The following is a 12,536-nucleotide window of genomic DNA, read 5'->3' as shown; positions in this document are numbered from 1 at the left end:
AGGTGCCCTCCACACCCTCCTGACGGAGAACACACCCTGTGACACAGGGCAGTCAGCATGGTCAGAAACCTATCCACACACTTAGCCTGAGTTTGGAAAAGCAAAGGCATCCAGCACCTCTGCCATCCCTGGGCTCCCCTCCCCAGAACACCAGGGGCTGGACCCCACTAGGCGTCCACTGCTCCCTTCCTTCCTCCTGCCCTTTCTTGGCTTTGATTCTTAAATCAAACACTCCGTTACTTCCTGTCTGAGGAGCATGCTCACTCAAGGGGGAGCAGATGGGGAAGTAAGAAGCCCAGAGAAGAAAGGACACATCAGCCCCAGAGTGTCCCAGAGCCTGAGGCCTCCAGGGAGGGGTCAGCGTGACTCTGCGCTCTTGTCTGGAGACCTGTGTGACTGACAGGCAACTCTCCACCCTCCTTGTCCACTCATTCAGTAATGCCCATAGGGCACCTCCTGCTGCGTGCCACGTGAGAGACGGGGCTCATCAGGGAACAAGTCAGGCCAGGCCCCTGCTCTGGTGGCACTTTCATTCTGACAGGGGAGACGGAGTGCAAACCATAAACCTGGAAGTCGTCTAATTTCGGAAGGTCATAAGTGCTCTAGGAGAAATAAAACAAGCAGGTGAGATAGAGAGGGACCAGGTGTGGTCCAGGAAGTCCTCTCTGAGGATGTGACATCTGGCCTGTCACCTGAATGACAGGAAGGAACCAGCCCCATGAAAATCTGAGGGTAAGACATGCCAGGCAGAGGGAACAGCAAGTGCAAAGGCTCGGAGGCTGTGTTTGAGCTGGAGGAGAGAACTCTCGGGAAAGGGAATGGCCCAAGGGGGCACTGGGCGCACCCAAAACAGCGTGTGCGGTATAACCAAGCATACCACGTGCTGACCTGTGACTTCAAACTGTCTTTCCTACCCTCTGAGCCTCAGGAGTCTGAGTGACAATCTGGAGTCCAGGGCGGGGCCTTCCGCAACCTGAGGAGGGGTAGCAAACGGCTCAGCCCTGGAGGAGGCCAAGGGCTAAGACAGGTTTGCCAGATTTCTGACTCTTTGGAGTGACCCCAAGAATAATAGGGCCACCCTGCTCAGTGATGCCAAAGGGTTGACTTGTCCAAAGCCACAAGGTGATTTGGGGTCCAGGACATGTGAGAAGCCATTGAACGCCCCCACCCAGTTTCCATCCTAGTGAGCCCACTTCTTTCGCTCCTCCCCAGGAAGACACAGGTGAGTCATTTCCTGGGGTCTGTCTCTATCTAGGTGGGAGCCATGAGAGGGTGAGCAGCACGAGTTGACTCCATACCCTGAGCCCCCGGTGTCAGGGCTCCTAGAAATGCCTTCCCACTCCCCACACACACTTACACCACCTACATACAAGGGTCGTAAGTGATGGTCAATCACAGTGACTTCTACCGACCCAAACAGGAGCTACAGAGCCCCTGGTCCAGAATCGCAGCATCGAGCGCCCCCTGGTGGAGGTCATGGCAATCCAAAGCTTGGAGCCCTCAAGCTCGGACTGAGAACACCTGGCCCAGCCCCCTCCAGTCGGGTGCGGAATTGAAGGGCAAAGCCCAGGATTCATCTGGCACAGTGCACAGTGAGGGGCTGGGGGGCTGACTTTCAGTCAGTGGGCCCGTGCCAACTAGAAAAGGTCATGCCCTGAGATGGTAAAGGCTTGTCCACAGTCGCACAGCAAGTAGGTTGTACCTAGTGGCCAAGAAGAGAACTCATTCATTCAATCTGCTTCACTGAGAATCTACCGTATTCCAGGCACTCTTCTAGGCATAGATAACCCAAGAGTGACCAGGATATAGTCCCTGCCCTTGTGAAGCCTGCATTCTACTGAGGGAAAGGGATGATAAGCACATGAACAAATAAATATGCAGGGTGTCAGGTGGGAATAAGTTCTATGATGGAAAATAAAGCAGAATAAGATCAGAAGCAGCAGGGGTGCTGTCTTAGATCAGATAGTTGTGAAAGGGCTCTATGAGGAGGTGATATGTGAGCTGAGACCCATGAAGAGATTGACAGGGAACTATCCAGGGGAAAGCGTTCCAGGCAAAGGAAAAAGGAAGTATTCTCTAAAGGAGGGGAGTCCTTGGCATGTTCCAGTAGCAGTGAGAAGATGGGTGGCCAAAGTGAAGTGAGAAAGGAAGACAGGGGAGATGAGGTGGGAGAGGTGGTGGAGGTCATATCCTAGAGGGTCCTGTGCACCGTGATTAGGACTTTGGGCTTTATCCTAAGTTGTGTTAGGAAGCTGTTGGAGGGTTTTGAACGAGCATGATGGGGCTAGCCTCTTTAAGGGCTCACTGGCTACTGAAGGAAAAAAAGACTGTAAGAGGTTAAGAAATGAAAGCGATTAGTTTGGAGTTGGGAGCCTAATGCAAGATTCTAGATGAGCAATGACAGTGGCTTTAATCAGTAGTAGGGATAATGAAAGGGTCTCAGATTTGAGATACATTTTAGAGGTCAAGGCTAAATGAATTTCTGAGGTACTGATATAGAATGTAAGGGAAAGAGAAGAAAAGAGGATGAGACCAAGGCTTTTTGCCTGAACATCTGGGTGAATATTTCCTGGGATGAGGAAGACAGAAAGGAGAGATTTGTGAGAGGAGAATCAAGAGTTCCATTTTGGACATGGTGAGTTTGAGGTGCTAGGTGCTAGCCATGAGTATTCCAAGTTGGATATAAGACTCTGAAGATCAGGGGTGAATGTGGGAGACATTAGCATATAGATGGTGTTGAAAGGCATGGAGAGACTTCTGCTTCCATCCAAGATGAGGGAATAGAGACCAATTTACCCTTCTACCTGAAACAGCAAAAATAAATGATACAAAACAGATGGAACAATAGTTTTCAAGACACTGGACATCAGAAAACACAGTATCCCTAAGAGACAGGAAGCAAACAACGTGAGCCTTAAAATCATCTTAGCTTACTGCCTTGAGAAAGTTTCCAGGCTGCCGCAGAAAAATAAAATGGGACTGGAGGTGATGCCTGGAAAGCCCTGTGAATTGAGGAAGTGGAGCGAGAGAACAGGGAGAGACAAAGATAACCAGAATTTTCAGGACAGAGTACTCAAGAGGAGAGACACACATAGAGAGAGAACCCTGGAGATCTGGAGAGGGCCCCCTTAAGTCTTCATCAGAGTACTGATCAACATGTGTGTATAAGGAAAATACCTAGGGTCAGGCCAATAACAACCCAAAGGTATTAGAGGGAATAGCATCCAGGACTCCTACAGGACCTGGAATAACATCTGTGCTCAGCAAAACCAGAAAACCTCAAAATTCATGCAGCACTGGGTAGAATACTCAAAAGAACCTTGCCTCAGCAGTGAGGAATAATTATCCCTAGACTAAACGCTACTCTGTTGCCACCTGACAAATATTAAAAGCAAAATCCAAAAGGATCAAACTCTTCCTGCAAATAAATTGCATTCCACAACAGAGTTCAGGAATACAAAAATAACCAGGAATACAAAAACACCTAATGTGTGTGTAATTGGAGTACCCAAAGGGATGCGAAAATACCCAAAAAGGTAAAAATCACAATGTCTGGCACCTAATCAAAGATTACCAAACATGCAAAGAAGCAGGAAAATATGGTCCATAATGAAGAGAAAAATTGATCAATTGAAACTGACCCAGAACTCACACAGATGTTAGAATTAGCAGACAATGACATCAAAACTGTTATTATAGCTGTAGTCTATATATTTAAATTGTTAAGTGGCAGCATTTAAGATATTAAAAAGACCCAAATCAGACTTATAAAGATGAAAACCACAATCTGAAGTGAAAAATACACTGAGTGGGATTAATGGCAGATTAGACATTGCAGAAGAAAAAAAATGAATGAACTTGAAGACATAGCAATAGAAACTACCCAAAATGAAACACAGAAAGAAAAACAAAAAGAATTTAAAGGGGGTATCAATGACCTGTGAGACAACTTTAAGCAGCCTAATATATGTGTAATTGGAGTTTCCAAAAGAATAGAGTGGGGTTAATCTGTAATTCTAAACCCAGCAAAAATATCTTTCAAAACAAAGACAAAATAAAGACTATTTCAGACATACAAGAGCTTAAAGATTTCATTAATAATAGTCTTTCATTATAAGAAATATTAAAAGAAGTCCTTCAGTCAGAAGAAAATGATACCAGATAGAAATATGCATTCAATGAATGAAAAACACCAGAAATAGTAACTATACAGGGAAGTATATGAGTTTTAACATTATTTAAACCACTTTTTAAAATAATTGATTATTTAAACAATAACAATTTACATTGTGGAGTTTATTATATATATATATTGAATAAGTTAAATGTATGACAAGAATAGGATAACGGCTGAGAGATGGGAAATGGAAGCACACTCTTGTAAGAGTCTTACAATCTACATAAGTGGTATTTTGAAAGTCGACTGTTATAAATTAAAGATATATACTGTAAGTCCTAAAATAATGACTAAAATAACAAAACTAAAAATTTTAGCTAACAAATAATAGAGATAAATTAGAATCATAAAAAAAAATCCAAAAGAAGAAAGAAAAATATTAAAAAGGAAACAAAGAACTGGTGGGACAAGTATAAAACAAATAACAAGATGACAGACTTAAGCTTAACAACATAAATAATCACATTAAATGTAAGCGACCCAAACACTCTAATTAAAAGGCAGAGACTGTCAGATTAGATAAAAAAACAAGAACCAACTAAAGCCTGTCTCAAAAAAGACACATTCAATATAAAGACGCAAAAAAGTTAAAAGTAAAAGGATATAAAAAGTATGCCATGCTGAAGCTAAAAAAAAGAAAGCTGGCATAGCTGTATTAATATCAGACAAAGTATATTATCAGATCAAAAATAGTACCAGAGATAAAGTTCATTCCATAACAATAAAAGGGTCAATTCATACAGAGGACATAAAAATCTAAAATGTTTATGCACCTAATAACAGAGCTTCAAAATACATTATGCAAAAAGGGTTAGAACTGCAAGGCAAAACAGACAAATCCACAATTATAGTTGGAGATTTCAACATTCTTCTCTCAACATTTGCTAGAACAAGTAGAGAGAAAATCACTAAGGATATAGAAGACTTGAACAACACTATAAACAACTTTGACCTAATTGACATTTACAGAAAACTCCACTCAGCAACATCAGATTGTCCATGGAAATTTTAGAAGATGGAGTCATAAAACAAGTCTGTATAAATTTAAAAGGATTCAAGTCATACAAAGAATGTTCTCTGACCACAATGGAATTAAATTAGAAATCAATAACAGAAAGATATGAGAAAAATCACCAAATACTTGGAAACTAAATAACACACTTTTAATAACCCATGAGTCAAAGAAGAAATCAAAAGGGAAATTATGAACTATTTTGAACCAAATGAAAATGAAAACACTACACAAAAGAAAAACACAAAATTAGTGGTATGCCACTACAACAGTACTTAGGAGGAACTTTATAGCATTAAATGCTGATACTAGAAAAGAAGAAAGGTCTCAGATCATTGACTTTCTACCTTAAGAAACTGAGGGGTAGAGGCGGAAATGGGTGAAGAGAATCAAAAAGGACAAATTTCCAGCCATAAAATAAATAAGTCCTGGGGATGTAATGTACAGCATGGTGACTGTAGTTAATAATATTGTGTTATGGGGTGACATTCAGCCAGCCAGTGGGGGCAATGGACTTTCTGTCCTAGAACCATGGCCCAGTTTGTCCGTAACTTCACAGAGAAGGCCCTGGCACTGGTCAATGCTTCTGTGACTTACCTGAAGCTCGAGGGGCCACATTTTGGCACTACGCCAAAATTGAGCTGGTTCCTCCAGTCCCTGCTGAGATCCCTACAGCTGTTCAGAGCTTGAAAAAATTTGTCAGTAGTGCTCAAACCAGTAGCTTCAAACAGCTCACAGTTAAGGAAGCTCTACTGAATGGTTTGGTGGCCACTGAGGTGTGGATGTGGGTTTATGTTGGCGAGATCATACGAAGCCAACGAAGCGTGGCATCGTTGGCTATGATGTTTGAAGACCAATCTTTAACATGTGATTATATTTGCTTTATTATTTGGGTGCTCTTGGACCATGTATGAGCAGGCCGGTATTTGAATAAAATAAGACAATGTGTCAAAAATCAGTGTTTTCTCTATCAAACCCTACATGGAAGGTCACAACTTCTCTTGATATTAAGTTGGGTTGTCGTTTGCTTTAATACGTTAATACACCTCTAAATGCATGTCTTTGCTTAGCCTGCAATTGGATAGGATATATATGAATATACCAACCTGGTACATGTATATATGAGGATAACATTTTATTTTGAAAGCTTGAAATAAATGATATTGAAGCTTTATTTCTAGAAAAGTTGGGGGAAAGGCTTTGAGAAAGCGGGATCTTACTCCAGTAGGAGAATAATAATACCACATTCCAAACACGATGTAGTTAAGCACGCAGTATAAAGAATACAATTTGGACTGTTTTTCTTTGCTAAAGTCAGAGAAAGACCCCTTTGACAACACCTGTGTCTGTAAATGTAAGTGTACTTTTTGTCAACTTGGATATAGCCTCCCCAAAAGAGAACAGCAAGGCGATATTCTGTGTATCTTTGTAACATCTTTAACACTAGGACAGAGTGAATGAGAGCAATGACCTATATTTTTAATCTAATTTTGACGTGTTATATTATTATGATGCCAGGTTTTTTTAAAGGACCTGTCTTTTCAAAAATAGAATATCCTATAAATGTTTAACAGGGTTATAATTTAGTAACATCCTGAAATAAATACAAGTGATTGGTATCAAAATAATAATAATACTGTGTTGCATATTTGAAAATAAGAGAGTAAATCTTAAAAGTTCTTATCACAAAAAACTTTGTAACTACATAAGGTGACAGATGTTAACTAGACTTACTGCGGTGATCATTTTGGAATATATACAAAAATCTAATCATTATGCTGTACCCCTGAAACTAATATAATGTTATAATGTCAATTATACCTCAATTTTTACAAAGAAATAGGGGGGAGCAAATTAAACCCAAAGTAAGCATTAGAAAGGAAATAATAAAGATTAGAGCAGAAATCAACAAAAAAGAAAGCAAAAAAAAAAAAAAAGAGAGAGAGAAAATCAATAAAGCCCAAAAGTGATTCTTTAAAGAAATTAATAAAGTTGATAAAGTCTCTAGCTAGACTGATAAGGAAAAAAGAGAAAAGACACAAAATATCAGGAATGAGAGAAATGACATCACTAAAGATTCTACCAATATTAAAAGGAGTAAGGGAATATTATGAACAGTTTTCTGCAAATAAACTTGACAACTTAGATGAAATGGACAAATTCCTTGAAACACAAGCTACCAAAGCTCACTCGAAAAGAAACAGATAACCTGAAGAGCCCTATATCTGTTAAATAAATAGAATTTATGGTTAAAAACCCTCCAACAAAAAGACTGCAGGAAAAAATGATTTCAGTGAAGAATTCTAGCAAGTATTTAAGGAAGCCATAATATCAATTCAACAAAAACTCTTCCAGAAAATTAAAGGAAAAAAATACTTTCCAACTCATTCTAAGTGGCCAGCATTCCTCTGATTGATAACAAAGCCAAAGACATTATAAGAAAGAAAACTACAAAACAACAACCCTCATGAGCATAGATATGAAATTCTAAAAAAATTTTAGCGAATCCAACCTGACAATATTTAAAATGGCTAATACATCATGACCAAATGAGGTTTAGCCCAGGAATACAAGCTGGTTTAACATTAAAAAATAAACAACTGTGGGACTTCCCTGGTGGTCCAGTGGGTAAGACTCTGCTCCCAATGCAGGGGGCCTGGGTTCGATCCCTGGTCGGGGAACTAGATCCTGCATGCATGCCACAAGAAAGATCCCACATGCTGCAACTAAGACCCAGCGCAGCCTAAATTTTTTTAATCCAGTATCGGTGGGAAATAAATTATAAAAAAATAAAAATAAACAAATATATGGCATCATAATAACCGAAAGTATTAATGTCCTATTGCTGCTGTAACAAATCACCACAGCCTTAGTGGCTTAAAACAACACAAACTTACTATCTTACAGTTCTGAAGGTCAGAAGTCCAAAGCTGTTTCACTAGACTAAAATCAAGATGACGGCAGGATTGCATTATTCTGGAGGCTCTAGGAAGAAAACATTTCCTTGCCTTTGATGGCTTCTGGAGGCTGCTTGCATCCCTCACCCCCTTCTTTCTCCATCTTCAAAGTCAAAGGCAACATCTCTCTCCCTCTCTCCCTCCCTCTCTCTCTTCCCCCTCCTCCCTCTCTCTCTCTCTTCCCCCTCCTCTCTCTCTCTCTCTCTCTCTCTCTCTCTCTCTCTCTCTCTCTCTCCTCTCTCTCCTGTTTGTGTCATCACATCTCTGACTCTTCCACATTTTAAGGACCCTGATGATTACACTTGGCTCACCTAGATAATCTAGGATAATCTTAACCTTGTCTGTGAAGTCCTTTTTTTTCACGCAAGGCAACGTTCACAAGTTTCAAGTCGTAATGCAGCTCTGAGGGTGAGCTCCCTGCCCCAGGAAAACCCTGGTGGAAGGTCAGACCCGCAGGTCTCAGAAACCAGCACAAAGCCCCGGCTTCCGGGGCTTAGGTCACACAGTGGCTCAAGCTATCGGGAGTCATAGGAGTATTAAGTGTTTCCCTGCCCCAGAGGAGACCCGGTCCCCTAACCACCACTCAGGGACTACTGTCCCCCACCCAGCCTCATCCACACTCACTCTCTGGTGAAGCAGTAGATTCCCCTTTAGAACTTGTCCCCCAGGGGCAGTGGGCTCCCAGAGTGGAGGCAGCTGGAGCAGAGAGAGCTCCGGCTTCAGAGCCAATAGGCCTGGGCTCAAGTATCAGCTGCATTCTCACAGTGCCACCCTGGGTAAGTCCCATCAGCTACCCTCAGCCTCCATTTCCTCTTCTGTAAAGTGGGGGGACTAACCCCATCCCCCCAGCACGGTGGTGAGGACAGCAGGCGATAACACATGTGCAGCACAGAGCGGGGCCCAAGTCACGGGCGGTGGGTGATGGAGCATTAGTCCTTTTCCCTCCAGCCTGCTCTCCACTGTTCTCCTCCCCTAGCTTACTCCCGTCTTGGGTCCCCATTTGACCCCAGGGATCTCCAGGCCATCCCCTGCCACTGCCCTGATATGAAAGTGTCCCGTGGCTGGGCCCAGCAAACCCAAACAGCAACCCCTGCCTAGGGTGGGCCTGAGAGAGGAAGTCTTCCACCTCCCCAGTGTCTCCAGGACCCCTGTGAGGACAGGTGGGAGATGCAGGAGCCCCACCCCAGGGGACGTTTAGCAGAGTGGTTAAGACTCTCGCTCAGGACCTCTGTTTAGATCTAGGCTTCCCACTTACTTGACCCTGGCCCTCACCGCCCCCCAGAGCCTCAGTTTCCTGTTTTGTCAAATAGTATCCATTTCAGAACTATCATGAGGATTAAATGAGATCATGCGTGAACGTGCTTCACCCAATGCCTGGCCCACGGTGAGCACAGTATCTACGGGCCATCTCTGCAGTTATTTGCTCCCACCCAGCTCACCATGAAGGCTGGTGTCCCCCACCCACCTGCAGTGTGAGCTTCCTGTGAGCCTGAGTTCAAAGAGCCAGGGGGGGCACCATCCTCTCATCCTGCTTGCCATCTCTGTAGTGCCTAGATTAGCTCTGAGATCTCTAGCCCGGGGCTGCTCCTCTCCCAGCAGGGACCTGCCCTCCTTGGCCCTGATGTGCCCGCCTTGGGAGCAAAGTGGGACCGAGCAGAGGAGTGGTGAAGTCTAGGGGCTGAGCGTGGACTCTGGAGCCCGACTACCTGGCTCTGTGTCCTCCCAACTTGGTGACTTTAGATAGGTCACTTGACCTCTCTGTGCCTTATAAAACAGAGCTAAGAATGGTACCCTCTCATAGGGTTATGGTGTAGATTAAATGCTTGCAGTGGTGCCTGGCCCCACTAAGTACCATGTAAGTATTTGCTATTCTTATCATCACTATTATCTTTTTCCAGCACGTCGCCACACGCACAGTGGGTTTCAGGGCATGCTTACTGAAGGAATGGATAGATGGATGGATTAATTAATGAACCAACCCACCTCTATGGGTCCTTAGCTCAGGGATAACTGATAAACGGTGGTTATAGGTTTTGAGGGCCTGGCAGGTGCCAGGTGCTTCATAACACGTGATCAGACTGAATTCTCACAACAACCCAAGGAAGTGGGTACCTTCGTGCCTGTTTCACAGATAAGGAAATCATGACCCTTAGAGGTTAATGTGTCCAAGATCACACAGTCACTTTTTTCTCGCCTTTAGTTTTTAATTATACGTGATACAAAATCACTGAAGAAAACATTTAAATAGAGAGGCAAAATAAAAACAATAAAGATTAAACCACCTGAGATTCCATACCCAGAAATTTCCAATGCTGAGTGCTTGCAGACTATGACATAGACTTTCTTCATGCAAACATACATATCTTTTTTAACAAAGATGGGCTCACGTTATGCATCTCCTGCACTACAGCAGAACGTAGCTCTCTTTCTACGTCAATAAATCTGTGCCACCGGGAACAGATAGTGCTCTATTGTAGAGCCAAATCGCCATTTATTTAACCAGTTTGCTGTTGTGGGCTATTTAGGCTGATCCAATTTCTCACCATTTTATGTGATGAATATCCTCTTTATCCATACAACTTTCTGAACTTGTCCAGTTATTTCCTTAGGATAAATTCCTAGAAGTGAAATTTCTGAGTCAAAGACAATACACTTATTTAGGGCTTTTCATATATACACACTGCCAAATTGTCTCCCAGAAAAGTTGTATTAATTTACGCTCCCACTAGTGGCAAATGAGATATCGGCCACAATATTGAAGATATACAAAACGGATCAGAAATGTTGCATTAGTCAGGAAAGGCTAGGCCAAGCTGTAGTAACAAGTTAACCCCAAATCTCAGTGGTATAACACAGCAAAGATTTATTGGTGACCAGCACTGCAGGCTCAGTCTGGGTCAGCAGAAGGAGAGTCTCTGCTTGCACAGTGAAATTCAGGGCCCCAGGCTGATGGAGAGAGGACCCCCTCCCCCACACCATCTCGTAGCTGTACCGTTTGGAACACCAAGACCTCCACGGTTGCCCCAGAATTGGAAGAGTGATCACCCAGGTTCTCAAACGCCTTGACTCAGAAGTGATACACATCACCTCCACTCATAGAACTGTCACACGGCCCTGTCCAACTGCACAGAGGCTGGAAAGGATGGTCATCCATGGGTCCAGGAAAGAGAGGTAAACCTGACCCGCATAAACACTAGTAACGTCTGCTACAGATCAGAGGGGTAAAAGTCATGGAAGGTGTCCTCTGGCAAGAGGAATCTGAATTGAATCCCCCTGTGGTTTGTCATAGGTCCAATTTCACCGCTCTGGCGTGGCTTTTCTTAAGAAAGAAATGTTTTGTCCCACCACAATGAAGAGAGGGGGGAGGGCCCAGCTAGGGAGCTGGACGGTGGGCTGGTGACAATTCCCCGCATACCTGCAAGGCAGTCCACCTCCAGCTTGCCCTGGGGTCCTCGCCCAGAGCCGTGTGGACCCCAAGAAGGCTGGGGCCAGGTCCCCGCCTCGTGCAAAGGCGATGGGAGTGGGGTCCATGAGAAATTCTGCCCTCTGTAGCCTACTCAGCCAGCCCCTGACTCGTCAGCGAGAGAGAGCAGCATGGGGTCAGCCCACCCCATAAGTCAGAGGCAAACAGGAAATCAAGGGACAGAGGCGGTAACAATGAGTTTTCTGGAGTGAGACTGCCTGGGTTTGTAAACCAGCTGAGCCACTTACCATTTCTGTGACCTTAAGTAAGTTACTTAACTTCTCTGTGCCTCTGTTTCCCTAACTCTAAATGGGGATAATTACGCAAGAGGGAGGGGTTATGGGGATATACATATGCATATGGCTGATTCACTTTGTTATACAGCAGAAACTAACACAACATTGTAAAGCAATTATACTCCAATAAAGATGTTTTAAAAAAAAAGACAAAATCATTTTTAAAAAAAAACAGTAACTACCTCCTAGGGCTTAAATAAGTCAATATTCATTCCTTCATTTAACAAGCACACAACAGACACCCTTATAGACTCTGGGGATCCAGAGGTGAACAAAGCAAAGCCCCTTCCTTCAAGGAGTTTATATTCTCTTAAGCAGACAGGAAGCAAATACATCAACAACAAATACCATTGTTTTTCAGGTGGTCGTAAGTGCTGTGAAGAAAAATTAAGCAGGGTAGGGGGAGAGACAGTGATGGGGAATGCTGTTTTATCCAGAGTATGTACCTCCATAAAACAACATTTGAACAGAGATCTAAGTGGAGTAAAAGAGCGAGCCATGTGGATATCAAGGGAGAAATGTTCAGATGACAGGAAAGGCAAGGGCAAAGGCCCTGAGGCAGCAGCATGCCAGCAAAAAGGCGAGTATGGCTGGAGCAAGCTAGCAAAAGGCCAGGAGATTAAACCAGAGG

At 43.4% G+C, this 12,536-nt stretch overlaps 1 pseudogene; it reads left to right on the top strand.

The window, feature by feature from the left end:
• The first annotated feature begins 5,720 nt into the window (after positions 1-5,720).
• Positions 5,721-6,039, top strand: LOC112395586 (ATP synthase subunit g, mitochondrial pseudogene; annotated as a pseudogene).
• Positions 6,040-12,536: the final 6,497 nt, after the last annotated feature.

The sequence above is a fragment of the Neophocaena asiaeorientalis genome, unplaced genomic scaffold (genome assembly GCF_003031525.2).
Source record: "Neophocaena asiaeorientalis asiaeorientalis breed wild unplaced genomic scaffold, Neophocaena_asiaeorientalis_V1.1 scaffold106, whole genome shotgun sequence".
Taxonomy (NCBI): Eukaryota; Metazoa; Chordata; class Mammalia; order Artiodactyla; family Phocoenidae; genus Neophocaena; species Neophocaena asiaeorientalis.
The sequence above is the reverse complement of the archived record's forward strand: the minus strand, read 5'-3'. Positions and strand labels throughout refer to the sequence as shown.